Genomic DNA, 18,992 nt, shown 5'->3' on the forward strand with positions numbered 1-18,992 from the left:
TGGAAGATGTAGATGAGGCATTGTAAAGGTACCATGAGAGAAGACATGGAGAATTGTGTGCCCTTTTCTGCTTTTGATGGAGAGTGTATCTTCTGACCTTTAACACATAACTGCAAAGTCTGATTTCAAGTTTCCTGTGTCTCCTTGCCTTGCCTCTGTTACTGGGTAACTTTTGCTTTCACAGCCTTGTCTTTCCAATCTTGTTATCCATCCACTTAAAGAAATGTACCAGAATAGAGTGCCATCTTGTTGCTTCGAAGCAGGAAATTTTGCTAAAACATTCACACCCACACTCAAATTATGCATTCACCGGGGGCTGCATAGATAGTGCAATCATGTTTATGCAGCTGAGAGCAAGAAAAGATCAGGTGACTGGTGGAGATCACTTAGCTAAGAGCTATGGGCTTCCATTAACTGTGATAACCACAGACTAATTTCAGTGCTGAAGGAGGGCTGTAAGATAATTAGGAAGAGTGCATGCCAGAATGCCAGTGCATATTTCTTCTAAATTAATACAGCCTCATCAAATAGGTTATATTAAAAACAGACACTATATGATACAAGATCATTGATTGGCTTAATTAATAACAATCAACAGGCAGAGTCAGGGCCTGCATTAACCTTGGCAGCAGTTGGGGATTTGGAGAAGGTAACAGAGTGAGAATTATCTGTGGGTGAATAAATCTGTGCTTACAAAATAGCTTCTGGGCTGGAGTCTGGCTGTGCACTAATGCAGCTGCTGTGACGTTCACAAGGCGCACTCCCAAAGCTTCTCCTCTGGGAGGACCCACCAGGGTCTTGTTCCAGAGCAAGGTAGGGAACCTGCCATGGAGAGACAGTTTGATGGTTCAAAGCCACAAGATTCACTGGTGAGATGAATCAATAAAATACAAAACTTTTCTAATTCTGCTAGCAAAAAAAAAGACTCCAGAAATTAAAGCACAGGGATATGGTGATCATATACAAAAAGGTAAAAGACTTAAGAAGTGACATAATCCAAACTGCCAAGCAATTGATATCATTCTTGATAAGGTGGCTTATCCAGCCCCATGTGAGATGAAAAGTCCTGTATTCATTTTATGAGATTTTTGGGATCCTTACTTCCTAGATCAGGGAGAAACTTTTGTGGTGGTTTGAGTGATATTCTAGGAAATCTCCAGTTATTTCAATTGCCAGATTTAGCGAATAAAAATATAAGGAGTCCAGTTAAATTTGAATTTCAGATAAACATGCAGTATTTGGGACATTCTTCTTTCTAAAAAAGAATTGTTTTCTGAAATCCAAATATAACTGGGTGTTTTGCATTTTATTTGGCAACCATACATTGTTTTAATTCATTTTATTTTTAAGTGGAATATCTTCTGGGTTTGCAGGGAGGAAGGAGACCAAAATATGTTTTAAAAAAAATCAGTGTACATGTACCTCGCATTTTCTGAGTTAACTGGTGGGAATATAAAAATGAATAAGATTCATTTGCTGCCCTTAAAGGACTCAGAATATATTGGGAGAAACAGACTTTAAAGAATACCATCCTGTAATTGTTTAATATGTGTATACTGGTAGTATGTCCAAGATAAAGTGAGGTCACAAAGAAAGGAGGGACCCCGAGATAGCTGAGTATCACTGTCTCAACTAAAGGATAATAACATTATACATTAGTAACATGCTTCATGCTCTTCTCCCATCACCATTTTATCTTCATAAAGATTAGTTCTTAAAAGGTTACAGAAGAACAGATTGCCTTATTGGGAATCAACTTTTAGGTAGTAATAATAAAAAGATGTTTTCAATAGAAACATTGAAACTTTATAGAAACTTTAGAAAGCAGTCTTAACATTTGTAAAATTTGATTGTTTGGCAGGAATGATGAAATAATTGCAGCCGACAAGGTAATTGTAGCACTGATCCAACACTGAGGCTAACTTAGTGTACGTGCATCACCAGTGTGCTGACTGAAACAAAAAGAGTGGCTCTGATTCAAGCCAGTTTTGAAGCTGATACAGGATGCTTCACATTGTTTAAGGAAAAGAATATGTAAGAAAACGAGTCAGCGTGTTTCCTGTATTTTTAATAAATACTTAATGATTTGACTTTTGACTGAAAGAACTTTTTGGAGACTTGACCTCCTTGATCTTGCATCATCAGTGTCCCCTTGAGACCAACTTTCCTTGTGCCACTGAAGCCAACGATATGCATATTTTTGAACTTTGTCATTCAAGATGAACTGTTGTTGATTACATTTAGAATTGGCAAAGGTTCAGGGAAAGCAGTTCTTCCACGTATTGGCGGTGCCAGCGTTGTACTAAATGCTCAATAAATGCTTGTTGACTTTGGTTGAATGTATACCCTCTTACACAGCAATTTTATTTTTAGGAATATAGATGAAGAGAATAATAATGATGTGACAATGATTTAGCAATAAGGATAGATGCAGAATTTTTATAATAACTAATAAAGAGGGAAAAAAACTAAGCAGCCGTGGTGGGTTACTGAATAACACAATTATGGCTACATTATTTAATGTACTATTAATCAGCTATTTAAAATTATTATGCAGATGTGCATTTATTGAAATATGCAAACATTCACAATGTAGTATTAAAGGAAAAGACACTTTATCAGGAGCAGGTACTCTAGTATCTATCCCATGGTGTGTGTGTGTGTGTGTGTGTGTGTATTGGGGGGGGTATTTGTGTATGTGTATGTTTATGTAAATGGGAAAAAGCCTAGAAGAGTCCATATCAAACATTAAAATTGACTGTGGATGACGATGCTTAATGATATTTTTCTGCATCCATTTCTTTTTCCTTTCTCTCTGGGACTCTAATAACATGTGAGGTCTTTTGATATTGTCCCACAGTTTGGGGGCTCTGTTTATTTATCTTTCTAAAATCTTTTCCTTTCTGCTCTTTACCGCATACTTCTTATTGCTCGATCTTTAATTTCCCTGGCCCTTTCCTCGTCTGTCTCCCTTCTGCTACTGAGCCCATGCAGTGAATTTTTAAAATTTAAGGTATTGTATTTTTCAGTTCTAAAATTTCCATTTGGTTCTTTTTTTTTTTTTTAATAGTTTAAATGTTGCTTCTGAGAACTGTTATCTTTCCCTTAATTTCAACAGTGTTCACCTTTGCCTCCTGGAAGATTGTTACAATAGTCATTTAAAGTCTGACAATCCCAACATCTGGGTCATCTCGGGCTTGTTGCCTGTTGGTTGTCTGTTCTCTTGAATATTGGTCAGATAATTTTGGCTCTTTGTATGTTGAATAATTTTAGATTGTATCCTGGATGTTTTTGAATATTATGGTGACAGGCTCTGAGTCCTATTAAATCCTCTGCAGAGTGTTGTTCTTGCTCAAGCAGGCAATCAACTTGGTTACATTCAGATCACAAGCTCTGACCTCCTTCTGGCAGTGATGTTCCCCAGGGCAGTCTGGATTTCAAACTTCTGCTATGCTCTTTGGATCAGCCTGGCATATGTGCCTCTTGGGGTTAGTCTTGGACTTGGGCAGTGGTTTATATGGTAGTTCACTTCTTGAAGCCTTTGCTCTTTTCTTTGGGTCTGTTCTGTGTGCACAGCTTGGAGGCAAGCCCAGAACTTGTGTGACTTCATACACAGAATCAGAGGAATCCCTTCCTCAGCTCTTTCCTCTCTGAGATTTCTCCTGTACTCCCTGGATTCCAGGGGTCTCTTTCCGCAGTACCTCTGGTCAGAAAGATTTCTTTCCCTGAGACTTTTAGCTTTCTTTGCTGTTGGGAAGTTCCTTGTGACTGGAGCTTCCCACTTTGCAGACAATCACTTAAATTCTGATTTTAGTCCTCAATCCACCTGCTTTTTTTTTTTTTTTTAACTTTTCAGAGTCTTCAAATAGTGCATTTTGCATTCTGTTGAGAATCTTTAGTTATAAATCAGTAGCGAGAGAGAAACTTTATCAGCTTTTCCATCTTAGCTGTACCAGAAGTCCCCTGATACTTTATTTTCCTGTAAGTGTTTATTTATTTTCTAAATCTTCTACCATGAACATATGCTATTTGTAAGGGTAAAAAAATTTTTTTTAATTTAAAAGGAATAATTTTTGGGAGGAATACCATGATTTTTTGGGAAATGTTGTAATGATACAATAGTTTTTCAAGGATCAGATAATTAAATATGAAAACAATTGATGATAACCAATTTGGGTGCAGGTATAGGACCATGGGCAGCCAGTTTGTTGTAATGACAGCGGTATACACATCAGTAAAGTCATTTTCCTAGGCATATGGCTATCTTGATAAATTTAAGATGTGCATTTCCTTTGACCTAGAAGTTCAAATTTCAGGAATGCATCAAGGAAGCAAATACATGTTCTTCGCAGCATCATTATATATATGAAAATTGGAAAAAAAAATTAAACTCTCATCAATCTAGCAGTAGTTTAGTATATTATAGTATCCCCATACAGTAAACTTCTATGTAGCTACTAAAACATCTATATTTATTTACTGAAAAAGATAACTACAATTAATGTTTGAGGAACAAGTGAGTTACAGAAGATTATACATATAAAAACCCCATTTGTGTTTATATATATGTCAGTAAACAATGCTCAGAATCACTGTGCAAGAATACACATGGAACCTGCATGAGTTATTTTCTCTGGAAATTGGAAAATTAGGGGAACATGAATGCTATTTCATGGTCTCTGTTGCTTGAGATTTTTGAAATTAATAAAGGTTAAAATGATTTTCATTTGAAAAATATATATCAAAATGCTTCTGGAAAGAGATTTCAGCCCATTTGAGAAGTTTAAATTTTTGTTTTCTCCACAGTTCATAATTAACTAATCCCTGCTAAACCTGGGGCAGGTGATATGATGCAGTGGTATGACTTAGCTTTAGGCTGCTGCCCTGGAAATTCCATAAGCTGCTCTGAGTGGTCAGCCAATTAGAAAGAGATGGTATAGCCATAAGGAGACCACCATGTGACATGAAGGAGGCCAGAGGGACACTGATTTTGAGATGTGAATGCATAGATGTGTACACAAAGGCTTGCCTTATGGCATAGTTGAAGATTCAGTTACGGATCAGCAAAAGCTAGAGAGACTGGTCCTGGGTACCCAGAGAAATCAGACGTAGTGTTTTGCGCAACTGATTCCTACTTGCTGGGTTGGCAACTTCAGCACCTGTTTCTTACCAAGTGCCTGGGTTTTTGAATCAAGACTTTCCATGAAATAATGGAGTCCGTAGATCAAAGTTCAAGGTTAAAGGGAGCCTTTAGGGAAATTTCTCTGAATTCCGGTATACTAAGTGTCCAAACAACTCACATTGGCACTTAGTCACCTACTTCTCAAAGGATTTGCAGAGTTATTTCATGCATGTGAAACTCATTTCTACACAGTCTGTTTCCTGAGGGAATGACTCCTTACTGTGCTTCATTTTTCTTGAGCACGTATATACTACTTGATGTTTTTCTGTGACATTTTTCTTTTATTTTGTTATTTATCATCTGTTTCCTCTACTATAATATTGACTGTATGATTGGCTTTTCTTCTCTTGTTCTGTGCTATAGGCCCAGTATTCAAATGGTGCCTGACCCAGAGTGGGGACATAATAAATACTGATTAAAGAATAGTGCATGAGGGCTAGACATGGGGTTTCTGCTTTTTCTCTCTTTCCCCTCATATTCTCGTCTCACTTCAATCTCCCCTATGTCAGTGCACAGCATAGTGTTAGGATTTTGATATCAATCAAATGAGAGATTTAAAAATCAAGAGTGGACTTGAAAGTGCCTTTTCTATCTATCTTTGAAACATTCTAGGCTTAAAGGTTCTCCACTGTTGGCAGCAATGAGTAGGTTTCAAAATAGGAATTACACAATTTTCATTTTTCTACCTGAAACCTTACAGCTAGTCCTTCTCAAAGAGGGACCGCAACTGGTACATTTCAACTTGGCCCTAATCCCTTATATTACTATTTTCACAGCTTCTCAACTGAGCATTTTATTTCTCATGTTAATATATAGGAAATGTGAGTGTATCTTACTGTCACTGGCATCTTAACAATGTGTCGTAGTTTAATTTGTAATGTCTGATATGTCATACAATTGATGGATCTGAGATTTGAATGATCATACCTTTATTTCAGCATTTTGGGGAATCAAATGGAAATTAGTGCTGTAGGAAGAGGGCTTGAGTTGTAAACAAGAGAACTGAGCTTAGTTCTGCTAATTATGTGACAGTGAACAGGAACTTTGTCCTTCTGGGTCTCTCTCTAATCTGTAAAATGCCATTGGAAGAGAGCATTGGTCTAATATTTTAGTGAGGGATTATTTTGTTGTTAGAAACAGAACCCATAATTTAAGGGTGAAAGGAGTGACCATAATGAATCATGAGTAGGCATGCAAACCAAGGGCAGAAAGAGTTTGTTTTCATAAACTATGAATACCTGGAGCTGGAAAATAGTCAGGATCTGAGGAGGTTACTTTCATTTTTTCTCTTTTCCTATTTCTCTTTCATGCCACAAATTTAATTAAATTTTCTGTGCTTTTTTTTTTTCTCTCTCCAAAACTGTAGACTCCCTTCCCTGAGTTGGTATGCACATGAATAAAGATGATTTATCTAGCTTCTGGTTTAATTCCAGAGGCTGATTGGCATGTTTGAGGTTCAAGTCTAATCTGATTCTCCCATTGTGGTTCAAGAGTCTATGCCTGTGATAAGGCATGGAAGAGTCATTGCTTACAAACATGGCTTGGAGATCCACTCCAGTGTTTAAAGGGAGGTAATTCTCAGAGAATAGGGAAAAAAGCTAGGCAGGTTCTATCGTAGCTAGATAATCTTTGTAGTCTTTTCCAGGTCTAAAATTGGATGAGCTATCATGTGGAAAAAAATGCAGTTTTAATGTAATTCAGAACTTTTCTGCTAAAGAATGGGCTTGGTGACAGATTACAGAGTGGTGAATAGCCCTCCCTTTATATTATCTCAGTAATGAAAATCTTAACTAACTCTTGGACTTCTTTCTTATTTTATGAAAGGACCTGTGTAGATGTGGCTGTTTTCCAAATCTGACATGAAGCTAGTGAGGAGAGGACTTTAAAAAGCATTACTATTATAACTTTCCATTTTTTCAATTGAAATAATTAGCCTAAGGGTAATGATTTGTCATTGTGAAACATTGTTTTATCTTCAAAAGGATAGCAACACTTGAATCAAGCATCTTTCTGTACAGTTTGTATTTATTCTCTTATTTCCATTGAGTGAAACAATGTAATCTTACAGTTTCTCCTTGCATTTGGGACTGTGTGTGTGTGTGTGTGTGTGTGTGTGTGTGAGAGAGAGAGAGAGAGAGAGAGAGAGACAGAGACAGAGACAGAGACAGAGAGAAAGAGAGAGAGAGGGAGGGGAAGAGAGAAAGAAAGAGAGAGAGAGAAGGATAAAGAAGGAGGAGGGAGAGAAGAAGGTGAGGAAAAAGAAGAGAGGCTACAACGAGGGAGCTTGGGCATATATTGTTACTTTTCCACCCACAACAGTATTTCCTTTAGATCCTTGGGGACAACCATGCTCCAGGCTCATTTTTCTAGGATGTTAAATTTCTCATGCTTGGGGCGAGTGGAAAAACCAAGGTCACGAAAAGTTGAGGTGACCTGGGACAATTATTCACTGTGGGAAAAAGACCTAAGAAATCTTAGTTTCCTTGGAATGGAAAGTAATAGTGCTTGCAAATGTACTTTGTCCTAGAGTATTTTTATGTAGTAGCTTTAATACTTATGACAGTTTGGCACACTACTGTCATTCCCAAGTCACTGAAAAGAAATGATGGGTAACTTGATCTCAGTGACACAGCTAGCGTGTGGTGGATCTGGGATTTGAAAGTGGACATATCTGCTTCCTGAGCCTGTGCCCTTTCAGGACTGAGATTCAGGGCACGAGCTCTTGGTCTGGCATGTGTGAAGCTGCTTTGAGCTCTCAGGCAAGTCCCTTAACATTTCTGTGCTTAATTTTCATCAGGCATAAAGTCTGTCAGATAGAAATCAATCAAAAAGGGTTTAATGCATATAATTGGATACTTATCTACCTCTGGGGTTATTGTGGATGATTTCTGTGTAGAGCATGGGGATTTAGAGTTGGGCTTGCTTTGTTCACCTGCGTGACTCTGGGCTTATTCAATTTCTTTAAACCTTGATTTTCTCAATGATAGAACAAAGGATAAAAAGAAATAGGTACAAACTATTATGTATAAAATAAGCTACAAGGATATACGGTACAGCACAGGGAATATAGCCAATATTTCATGACAACTATAAATAGAGCATAACTTTCAAAAATCGTGATTCACTATATTATACACCTGTAACATATAATATTATGCATCAACTATAGTTCAATTTAAAAAAGGAAGAGAAAAAAGAAAACTAAGTCATTGGGTCATTATGAAAATTAGATAACATTCAAAAATACTTACCAGGAATCTAGGCACATAGCAATTGCTCTACAAATTTCAGCTGTTCACTGTTACAAAGAAAAACTTATGTGGCCAAAGACTTAAAAACTCTGGATTCAGAGTCTAGAGTTACACCATAAAACCACCTAGGACTTGGAAACTTATTGGCTGTTGAAAAAACAGAAGTTTCAGCTTAGGTCCAGTCCTTGCTCTGGTGGTGCTGTAACTCCATTTCAGGGTCTCTGGGGCACACAAATCTCACATTTCTCTGTGGCAACATCTGATTCCAGGCTTGTAAACAGCCTAAGGGCAAAAAAGATGAGAATTCTGGGCATCATTAGGAGGCACGTAGAAACCTTCCAGGATGTAACACAGAAATTTAATGTTCCAGTTGTCCTTACCTATACACATTTCTATGACTGTGAATGTATATGACTTTCTTTCACTGAGACTCAGAGATCTAAGTTTGGTTGTGCCAAGAAGAAAGCAATGGGGAGAAAATTAGCAACAAATTTACTCTTATGATCGGAGTCTGAAGGATTCAGTGTCTGTCTGTGTATGTATTTGCTTATCAACTGCATCTACTGATATCTCTTAATGTAGAAAAATGACTAATTTTCCTCCTACGTGCCATAATTTGTAAAGAAGCAGGCACTCTGTCATCTTTCTTCAGTAGATTACCATAAAATATGTGGTGGAAGAAAGATTAGTTCATTCTGTTATGTAATTATATAAACTGCTTTATAATTTAACTTAGATTTAGAAGTTTCGTTCTGTGGGATTATGAGGATATAATTTGGTAGTTTGGCTTTTATTTTTGTTTTTATAAACTAGTATTCATTACCACTACCTGTTTGGTATATATCAATCTTCAGTGCCCAAATAATGCCCTTAAATAGAATTAAATTTTATTTTCCTTTGTGCAGATAAAATTCCCCTCCAAAAACTGGCATAGATTTAGTGAGATATGCAAAAACTGCTGGGTAATTTATGGATAGACTTGCTAGGCAAGAATTAACCTTTTCCTTTATTACAAGACCATCTAAGTCCAATGGTGTGAAACCTAGGAGAATTAGAATGAAAGATCTTATCAGTCTCTGCTGCAACTATAAAGAAAATGACATCAAGACAAACATTCTGAAGAATTGAAGGAAAATATAATATATTTAAAACCTTGTCTATTTAATAGCAAAGTAACACACCAATGAGACTCTTACCTGTCATTTCACCTATGGACAGTAGATAGATAAGTATTCTGGACTGAAATATTTAAAAGTGAAAGATTATATGCTTTGAATTTTATGAGAAAAGATTATATTTCAGATTTGTTTTTTGAGGACTCAGATAGCAGCATTTAAAAAAAAATTCCTCTTTAGTTTGAGAGCTGAAGGTGGAGCCCTTGTGCTGTGTCCAAGAGGCATTCTCAACTTTAACTCTTTTAAACTTGTTTATGCAGTTCTAGAAAAGGCACAGTCAACCAAAAAAAAAAAAAAAAAAACCAAAAAAAAAAAACCTGTGACTGCTTTTTAATTTCTGGATTTCTACCCTTGGAAACTGGATTTATAGGATTTCTTGGGACACAGGAAAACCAGCCAACAGCTCTGTTGAGGTTTGGAGTTGGTGGTTTTTGCTGCGACTTGTGGTTTTGTCAGTTTCTGGAAGATTGAAGGAGACTCATTGTTCATTCTTGTCTCTGTGAGATGTTACTGCAGAAACATCCTTAAAGGACCTCAGTTTTATCAATTTTAAAACAAACAGGTTCTATTAGCTCTTTCCTATGTTCTTTCCCCTTAGAACATTCTTCAGTCCCAGGGTGTTTTAAAGTATTTCCCATCTGTATTGGCTTGCCCTTTGAAGAAATGTAACTGCCTTAGGTGTGAGGGCAACGAAAGGAGAGAGGTGAAAAGGTAGTATCTGTCAAATCCCTGCTCTGTGCCCAGCACTTCACGAGTTTTGTCTCATTTTCTTTTTAACAAGAACCCTCACAGGGTTCACAGTCGATGTTACTAGCACTCTTACAGATGGAAACACTCCAGCTCCATAACAGTAAGTAATTTATGCAAAGACACATACTGAGGAAGTGGCAGAGATTTGGACACAGCTCAGTTTCACTTCAGTTTGGGGGTTTCTCCACTGGAATCAAAGCTTTGTATAAACCTGCAACAGAAAATATGGGAAGCAGTCTTTTTTTTTTTTTTTCCCTTGAAATGAATACAGAGAATTTAGATTAAAAATACAGAGCATGAACTTAAAGTTACATGGAAATATTATTTTTTCACCTATCAGTATAGGCAGAAATCAGTATTAGCACATTGCCTTGACAAAGGTGTTACAGAAGAGACACCTTCATGCTCTGAGCAGACTCTTCCTATATTTTACATACTTAAAAAACCTTTAGGTTTTTATAATAATAATTGTAAATATCTTTGCCAAGTTTGTCATTTTGTCAAGTTTTTCTGTAGGTATTGTGTCATAGTTAGACATATCTTCCCCAATTTGAAGTTCTAGAGGAATTTGCAAATGGTTTCTTTTGACACTTGTATGTTTTATAAAATCCTTCATCTTTGGGGGGAATTTATCTGAGTATGAAGTGGATTTAATTTTCCAAATGGCCATCCAGTTGTCCTTATTGCCTAAACCATCTTTTCCTTACTCATTTAAGGTGCTTTCTAATAGATACTAACTTTTCATATGCATTTGGGTTCATTTTTGCACTTCTGTTCTAATCCGTTGATTGATTATCTCTTCGTGTACCGCTGCCACGCTGCTTTAGTGATTGTGGCTCCATGATGTTTTCACGCCTCTTTGGGTCAATACCTTTTAATACTCTCATTTTTTTTCTCCTCATTACTTTTTCCTGGCTATTCCTGCTTGTTTATTTTTCCATATAAATCTCAGAATTATGACTACCCTACATGTATAGATTACTTTAAGGAGAAATAACATTTCTATGATGTTTCATCTTCCTGTCTAAGAATATGGTATGCTTTGATTTGTTCACCTTTTTATATTCCCTCAAGAGCATTTAAAACTTTTCTTTATTTATATCTTGTGAATTTCTTGTGGTGTTTATTCTTAGATATTTTTAATTTTTATTGGTGCTGATTTTACAGCGTTTATTCCATTATTCTTTCTAAGTGGTTATTTTTTGCAAATATGAAAGTGATTAATTTTTGTGTATTAATTTCACTCCAGCCTACTTATTTCTATTTTCTTTTTTTAGTAACAGTTTTTAGGTTGAAATCTTGGGGGTTCTTCTGGTATACAATCATATCATCTTCAAATGTTAAACAACTGTACATTTTATGGGCACTTACTAGGATATTCAGAACAATGTTCAGTAATTGAAGTGAGAGAGAACAGCCATTTTTTTAAAATACATAATTTTCTAATGTTTGATCACTTTTGCATTTTTGGATCCATCCTCAATTGGTTATTATTTTAAATCATTTTACTATATATTATTGGTTTCATTTTGCTAATAATTCTTTATACCCTTGCAATGAAACTGGTTTATAGTTTTATTTTCATTATACTCTTATTGGCTTTCATATCAAAATGATTATTGCTTCATAAAATGAACTGTGAAATTTTTAATCTTTTCCTGTGGTCTGAAGCTGTTTATAACAAAGGATTTATCTGTCCCTTGAAGATTTGGGAAAATGAGTCCCTAAAACATGGGTGTTTCATTAATTACCTTTTCAATTTCTTGCATGGTAATTAGTCTATTAAAGTTTCTTACTGATTCAAGACTCAATTTTCATAATAGATGCTCTAAGAGAACTGTCCATTTTATTTAGAGTTGTTCATTTATCAGTAAGAGGCTGTACAGAATATTCTCTGACCATTATTCTGATGATAGAATATCTTCAGTTTTCATCTAATTCAACTAATGAATTAACTGCTGTAGGCAATGATTATTCAATGGCTGTTACATCACAAAAACAGAGAATCAGATCCTGATGGAAGTACACTGTGTCTCCTGCGAATGAAGTTCTTTTGTCAAATAATGGAACCTGAATTTTTTGAAACTTCTGGATTGGACTGCCAGTTTTCAGCAAATGAAGAGAACAGAGGAACATATTAAATGACCCTGCAGGATGTAATCAAAAAAAATCCAGACTGTGGGCAAACCACAGGACAAAGGACAGTCTCTTCAACAACAGCAAAAAAATTATAGGGAAGGAGAGAGATGAGAAGAGAAACACACATTAAAAAACAAAACACTTATCAACCAGTAACAGTGTATAGATCTTATTTGGATTCTGGTTCAAAAAAACTTAAAAAATTATAAGATGCCTGGGAAATATGAAAGTAGAAATATAAACACTGAAAGTGTAATGATACTGTGGCTGTCTTTGAAAAGAGATGCTACCTTTTAGTGATACATACTGAATATTTACAGATGAAATCATTTAATGTCTGAGATTTGCTTCAGAATCACCTAGGCTGGGGGGAGTGGATAGGGGACAGAGATGAAACACAGTGAGCCATGAGTTAGCATTCACTAAAGCCAGCTTATGGGTACAAGGTTTATTATTCTAATTTTTTCTACTTTTGTACACACTTGAAAATTTCCCACCCCCCCAATATCTTTGTATATCTAGTTATGGTCCCCTTTTCATGACTAACATTGGTTATTTAAATTTTTCTTCTTCATTTTTTCTTGATAAAGCTTTGCAGAAGTTTGTTTCATTACTCTTTCTAAAGAACCAGTCTTTTTCGTTGTTTCATGTCTCCATCTTTAAAATTTGTTTTATATCCTAGTAATTTGTGATTTTTTTTCCTGATTAGCCCCATTCTTCCTCTTTATTCATCTGTATTCTAACCATACCCCTCGATGCTGCCCGAGAGCAGAGTGGGGTTTGAATCGCTTTCCTGAGTCGTTCCTGTCCGTAGCACGGAGCACTGGGTGATTCTTTACCCTGACTACCTGTGAGGATGAAACTTGTCAAGCCTCACATGCCTGTTTCCCTCAGTCACCTCTAGAAGATACAGTCTTCCTGAACCTTCATTATCACAGTTTTGTCATCTGTATAACTGCCCTTTGCATGGCAGCCCCTCATTCCTGGCTCCTAGAGCCTCCCCTGTGTCTGCTGGGACCTGCAGTGCTGATCAGTAAGCTGCCCTGTTTCTCCTCTTCTCTTTGCATCATGTTCTCTTCTTATTGTAATTGAAACATGTCTTCTATGGGTTCAACCCTCTTAAAAAGTCTGTATTTTTCTTCCCTCATGCTCCACGTACGTCAAGAGCAGCTGCTGGAGCAGGTATCCTCCTTGTAGTTTATGGTTCTTCTAGACCGAGACTCTCTCCTTCTGGAACAAAATCTGCTCCTTTTGGAAACACATAATCCCTTTCCCCTTGATGTCTTTAGCGCGTCACATGGTCTTCCTTGTGGCTTCAACACCTGCTGTCATTCCTGGCAAATCCAGTTGCCACCCTTTGACATCTGACCTCTTCATTCCTGGAACTTAATTATTAATGATCTTTTCCTATACTATCCACCAGCCTTCTAGTCCCATGAACACATTCAGAACTGCTTAAAAAGTGGCACCTCATCTGCAACCTCAAATGTCAGTGTGCAACCTCAAATGTCAGTGTGCAACCTCGAAAACAACAACCTGTGTTCTCAATCTGCTTGCTCAAGTACAACTGTTCTGTGGTTTCTCAAGTGCTTTGTCCCAGTATAACAGCTCTTTGACTTCATCATCACTTCTAACTATTTAAATTTAATCTTATTCTATAGTTATTGATATTTAGCATGTTTAATTCTAAATTGTCCTTAATCTTGTTTTTTTTCTAATATTTTATTGTGAACATTCAACGATTTTTGAAATAATTTTAGAGTAAAGGCTCATATACCCATCACCAAGATTCTACATTACCATTTCACTCCACCATTTACCATGTATCTGTTCATCTACCCATTGCACTATCTGTGCATTAAGCCATTATATTCTGTTGGATAAATTTCAAAGTAAATTGCAGACTTCAGTGTATTTTCCCCTACTTCATAGTGCATATCTTTAATTAGAGTTCAGTATTCATTTATGGTTTTTTTTGTTGCATTTAAAAATTATGTAGAAATATTGAATAACTATGTTGTGTACCAGGAACTAATATAGTGTTTAGGTCAGTTATATTTGAAAAGAAAAACAAACAAGCAAAATCATAGAAAAAGAGATCAGATTTGTGACTACCAGAGGTAGGGGCAGGATATAGGAAAAGATCATTAATAAAAAGTTCCAGGAATGAAGAAGCCAGATGTTGAAGGGTGGCAACTGGGGGGTTAAGGGGAGGGGGAATTGGATAAAGGGAGTCAAAAGGTACAAATTTCCAGTTAAATGATAAATAAGTACTGGGTATATAATGTACAATATGATAAATATAATTAACACTGCTAGACATTATATATGAAAGTTGTTCAAGTAAATTTTAAGAGTTCTCATCACAAGGAAAACTATTTTTTATTCTATATGAGATGATGGATGTTCCCTGAACTTATTATGGTAATCATATGTAAGTCCAGTCATTATGCTGCACACATTGAACTTTTTGAGTGCTGTATGTCAATCACATCTCAATAAAACTAGAAGGAAAAAATTTTTAATAAAATTATATACAACAAAATGCATAGATCTAAAGTATGCATTTGCTGAGTTTTGACAAATGCATATCACTGTGTAACCCAAACCCCTATTAAGATGTAGAACGTTACCAGGGTCCCAGAAAGTTCCCTCCTGTCCTGTCCCGCTCAGTCTCTGCCCCTCTCGAGGCAATTGCTGTTCTGATATTTTCCATCATAGATTTGTTTTGCATTTTCTAGAATTTCATATGAATCAAATCAAGTAGGTATTCCTGTGTGTGAGATTTCTTTCACACTGTTAAAGGTTTTTGAGCCTCATCCATGTTTTTGCATGTTTCAATAAAATTTTCATGTTTATTGCTGAATAGTATTCAAATGTATGACTGTGCTATGGTTTATCCAATCTCCTGCTGATGGACCCAGGGTATTTCCAGTTTTTGCTATTATCTTCTCAGGTGCTAATTGACCTTTTTTAGTATCTTCTTTTGTGAAATGTCTGTTCAAAACTTCTGCTCAGTTTTTAATTTAATTTTATTCTTGAGTTGGAGGTGCTCTTTATATAATTTGGATAATATTCCTTTGATATGTTTTGAAAATAATTCTGCCTTGGCTACTCATTTTCTAAATACTATGAGTGAAATTTTAAAATTTTGGTGAAATTTAGTTTATCAGATTTTGATGCTTATTAGGTTCTATGACTTGCCCAAGAAACATTTGCCTACCTAAAATCATGAAGATATTCTGTGTTTTCTCTAAAAGCTCTATGATTTTAGCTTTTACTTTAGGTCTGTGATCCACTTTGAATTAATTTTTGAATGTCATGTTAGATGGGGGTCATGGTTTATTTTTTTCCCAGATGGATAGTCAGTTATTTCAGCACTATTTATTGAAAAGATTTTCATTTCTCCATTAGCTTGTCTTGATGCCTTTGTTAAATATCAGATAACTTTGTAAGTTATGCCAGTACCACCCTAGCTTGATTACTTAACTTTATAGTAATTTTTGAAATTAGGTAGTCAAAGTTTAATTGTTCTCTTTCTATTTTAAAGTTGCTTTGCTTATTCTAGGTCATTGACTTTCCACAGCTTGTCAATTTGTAGAAAAAAGCTCTCTGAAATTTTAACAAGGTTGCATTAAACCTACACATCAGTTTGGGGAAATATGACATCTCAACCATATTGAATCTTCCAGTTCATGAAATTTTATATAATAAAAATATATAATTCTTATTATAAAAAATTTCCTCAGCAATGTTTTGTATTTTTTTAGCCTGCAGATTTTGATGTTACTTTGTTAAAATTATTCTTATTTTCTAATTACAAATGTATTTCTGATGCTATTGTAAATGAAATTTTAAAAGTCATTTTAAAAAAATTGCTGAATACTATGTATGTAAAAATGCAAATTACTTTGTATATTCTTCTTATACTCTGCAAATTTTCCAAATTTGCTTTTTAGTTTAGTAGTTATTTTCTAGCTTCCATAGAATTTTCTAAATGAGGAATTATGTCAGCTGCAAATAGAGACAGTTTCGCTTCTTCCTTTCTAATCAGTATGCCTTTTAATTCTTTTACTTGCCTTATTGCTTAGATGGGGTCTCCGTTGAATAGGAAGAGTGAGAACTGGCATTTTTGTCTTATTCCTTACTTATTGAGAAAGTGCTCAGTATTTCACAATTCAGTATGATGTCAGTTATTGGTTGTTTTGTAGATTCTCTGTATCATATGAAGGAAATTTTTTTCTAGTTGACCAAGAGTGTTAATCATGAGTGGGTGTTATATTGTGCCAAGTGCTTATTCTTCACCTTTTGAGATTATCATATGGATTTTTGTTTTTAGTTTGAACGTGGCAAATTACATATACTGACTTTTAAATGTGAAATCAATCCTGCATACCTTGGATAACCCTGCTTGCAATTATGCATTATTCTTTTTATGTTTTGCTGAAAACAATTTGGGTTTTTAAAAAAATGATGTCTGTATATATGTTTTTGAGAGATGTTGATTTGTGCTTTTCTTTTTTTCATATCTTTATCAGGTTTGCTATTAGGATTGTGACAGCCTCATAAAATAAGTAGTTAAGTTTTTTCACCTTTTTTATTTTATGATAGAGTTGGTGTGAGTTTTTTTTCTCTAAATGTGTGACAGATTGCATCAGTGAAACCATCAAGGCCTAGAGTTTGGGATGATGTTTAATAATGAATTCAATTATTTAATAGGAGTTTTCATATTTTCTATTTTATCTTGTCTTAGTCATGGTAAGTTGTCGCTTTCAGGAAATTTTTTCCTTTTATCTCAGTTATTAAATTAGCATAAAATTATTCAGACTATTCTTTCATTATCTAATTAATTATAGTTTTAATGTTCATTTTTGTCCAGAATTTTAAAAAATTATAACAGGACAGTATTTTTTTTTTTTTTGCTGTACTTTTAAGTTAATTTTTTGGTTAAATAAACCTTTAATTTTAGAATAGTTTTAGATTTACAGAAAAGTTGCAAAGATATTGTAGAGAGTTCCCATATATCCCTCACCCAGCTTTTCCTATTACTTGCATCTTATATCACTATTGTACATTTGCTCCACTAAGGAACTAATATCAGTTCATTACTATTAACGAATCTCCATACCTTGTTCAAATTTTAACAGTTTTTCAATGCTATCCTCCAGAATCCTCCAGAATACCGCATTACATGTCTCCTTAACCTTCTCTGGTCTATGATAGTTTCTCAGACTTTCTGTTCTTGATTTTTTGTTTTTGTTCTTGTTTTTGATGACCTTAACAGTTTTGAGATCAAGCTTTTTTTTTTATAGAACATCTCTCATGTTGGGTTTCTTTGAAGTTTCTTCTCATGACTCGTATATGGTTATGGAAGGAAGATCACAGGGGTGAAACGCCATTCTCATTACATCATATTAAGAGAACATACCATCAGCATAACTTAGCACTGGTGTCGTTAACCTTGATCACTTGGCCAACGTAGTGCTCGCCAGGATCTCTATGGTAAAGTTACTTTTTTCATCCTTCCAGACTCTTACTCTTTGGAAGCAAGTCACTAAGCACCACTCATACTCAAGGGTGGAGAGTTAAGCACCATTTACTTGAGGGGGCTATATCTACACAAATTATTTGAAATTTTTCTGTATAAAAGATCTATCTCTTTTATGGGAGGGTTTTTTTCCCCTTTACTATACTGTAAAAATTTTAAATTTCTAATTTTATTATATTGTCATCAAGTAGCATGGCCAGATGGTCCCCAGTCCTCCCCACCAACCTTTCCTTTCTCTGCAATGCAGATTAGAGGTTCAGTTATATGGGTGAGCAAACTTTCTCTAATCAGTTTTGTTGGTTGGTATAAACATTGTGGAATTTATGAGAACTTGTTGCCATTTTGTTTCCTTCTTCACATGAGGCTACTGGTCAGTAAAATAAAGATAATTTCTCAGCGTGTGCCTCTGGTGGGACATTGACACTTCTGAATCCCAATATGGAAGTTAGAAGGCTGCCTGGCAGACAGTATCATAATGCCTCTTAGAAAGCGTTATCAGCTGGGGGTGAGCATTCATGTTTGAAACACTTACTGAGTTTGCTGAGTGACATGACTGTACTGTTTTTGGTGTAGGTGGAAGCGAGTAATGCTACTTTTGAATCACAGTATAACAATGAAGGCTTTTAAAGAGGAGGAAGTAGAATGGTAGGTGCTATTTTGGCTCTGAACAAAAATATCCAGTGAACTCTGCCTGCTGCCATCACAAAGACACCTGGTGAGAAACACCTGCAGTTCCTCTATCCTACTATTAAGGAACTTGATGTCAGGAAATAAAACCCTTCCAATGACACATTCTGAAAAGAGAAGGTACAAAGTCTTACATACTTAGGAAGCTGTAAAGCTTTTGAGATAGTGGCTTATATCAACTGTGGTGATAATGGCGTAGATATTTTTAATGACATTAATCATGAACTCCCTACCACTCTTCAGAATTAAATGGTATTAAT

Source organism: Camelus ferus, chromosome 22, assembly GCF_009834535.1.
Source record: "Camelus ferus isolate YT-003-E chromosome 22, BCGSAC_Cfer_1.0, whole genome shotgun sequence".
NCBI lineage: Eukaryota > Metazoa > Chordata > Mammalia > Artiodactyla > Camelidae > Camelus > Camelus ferus.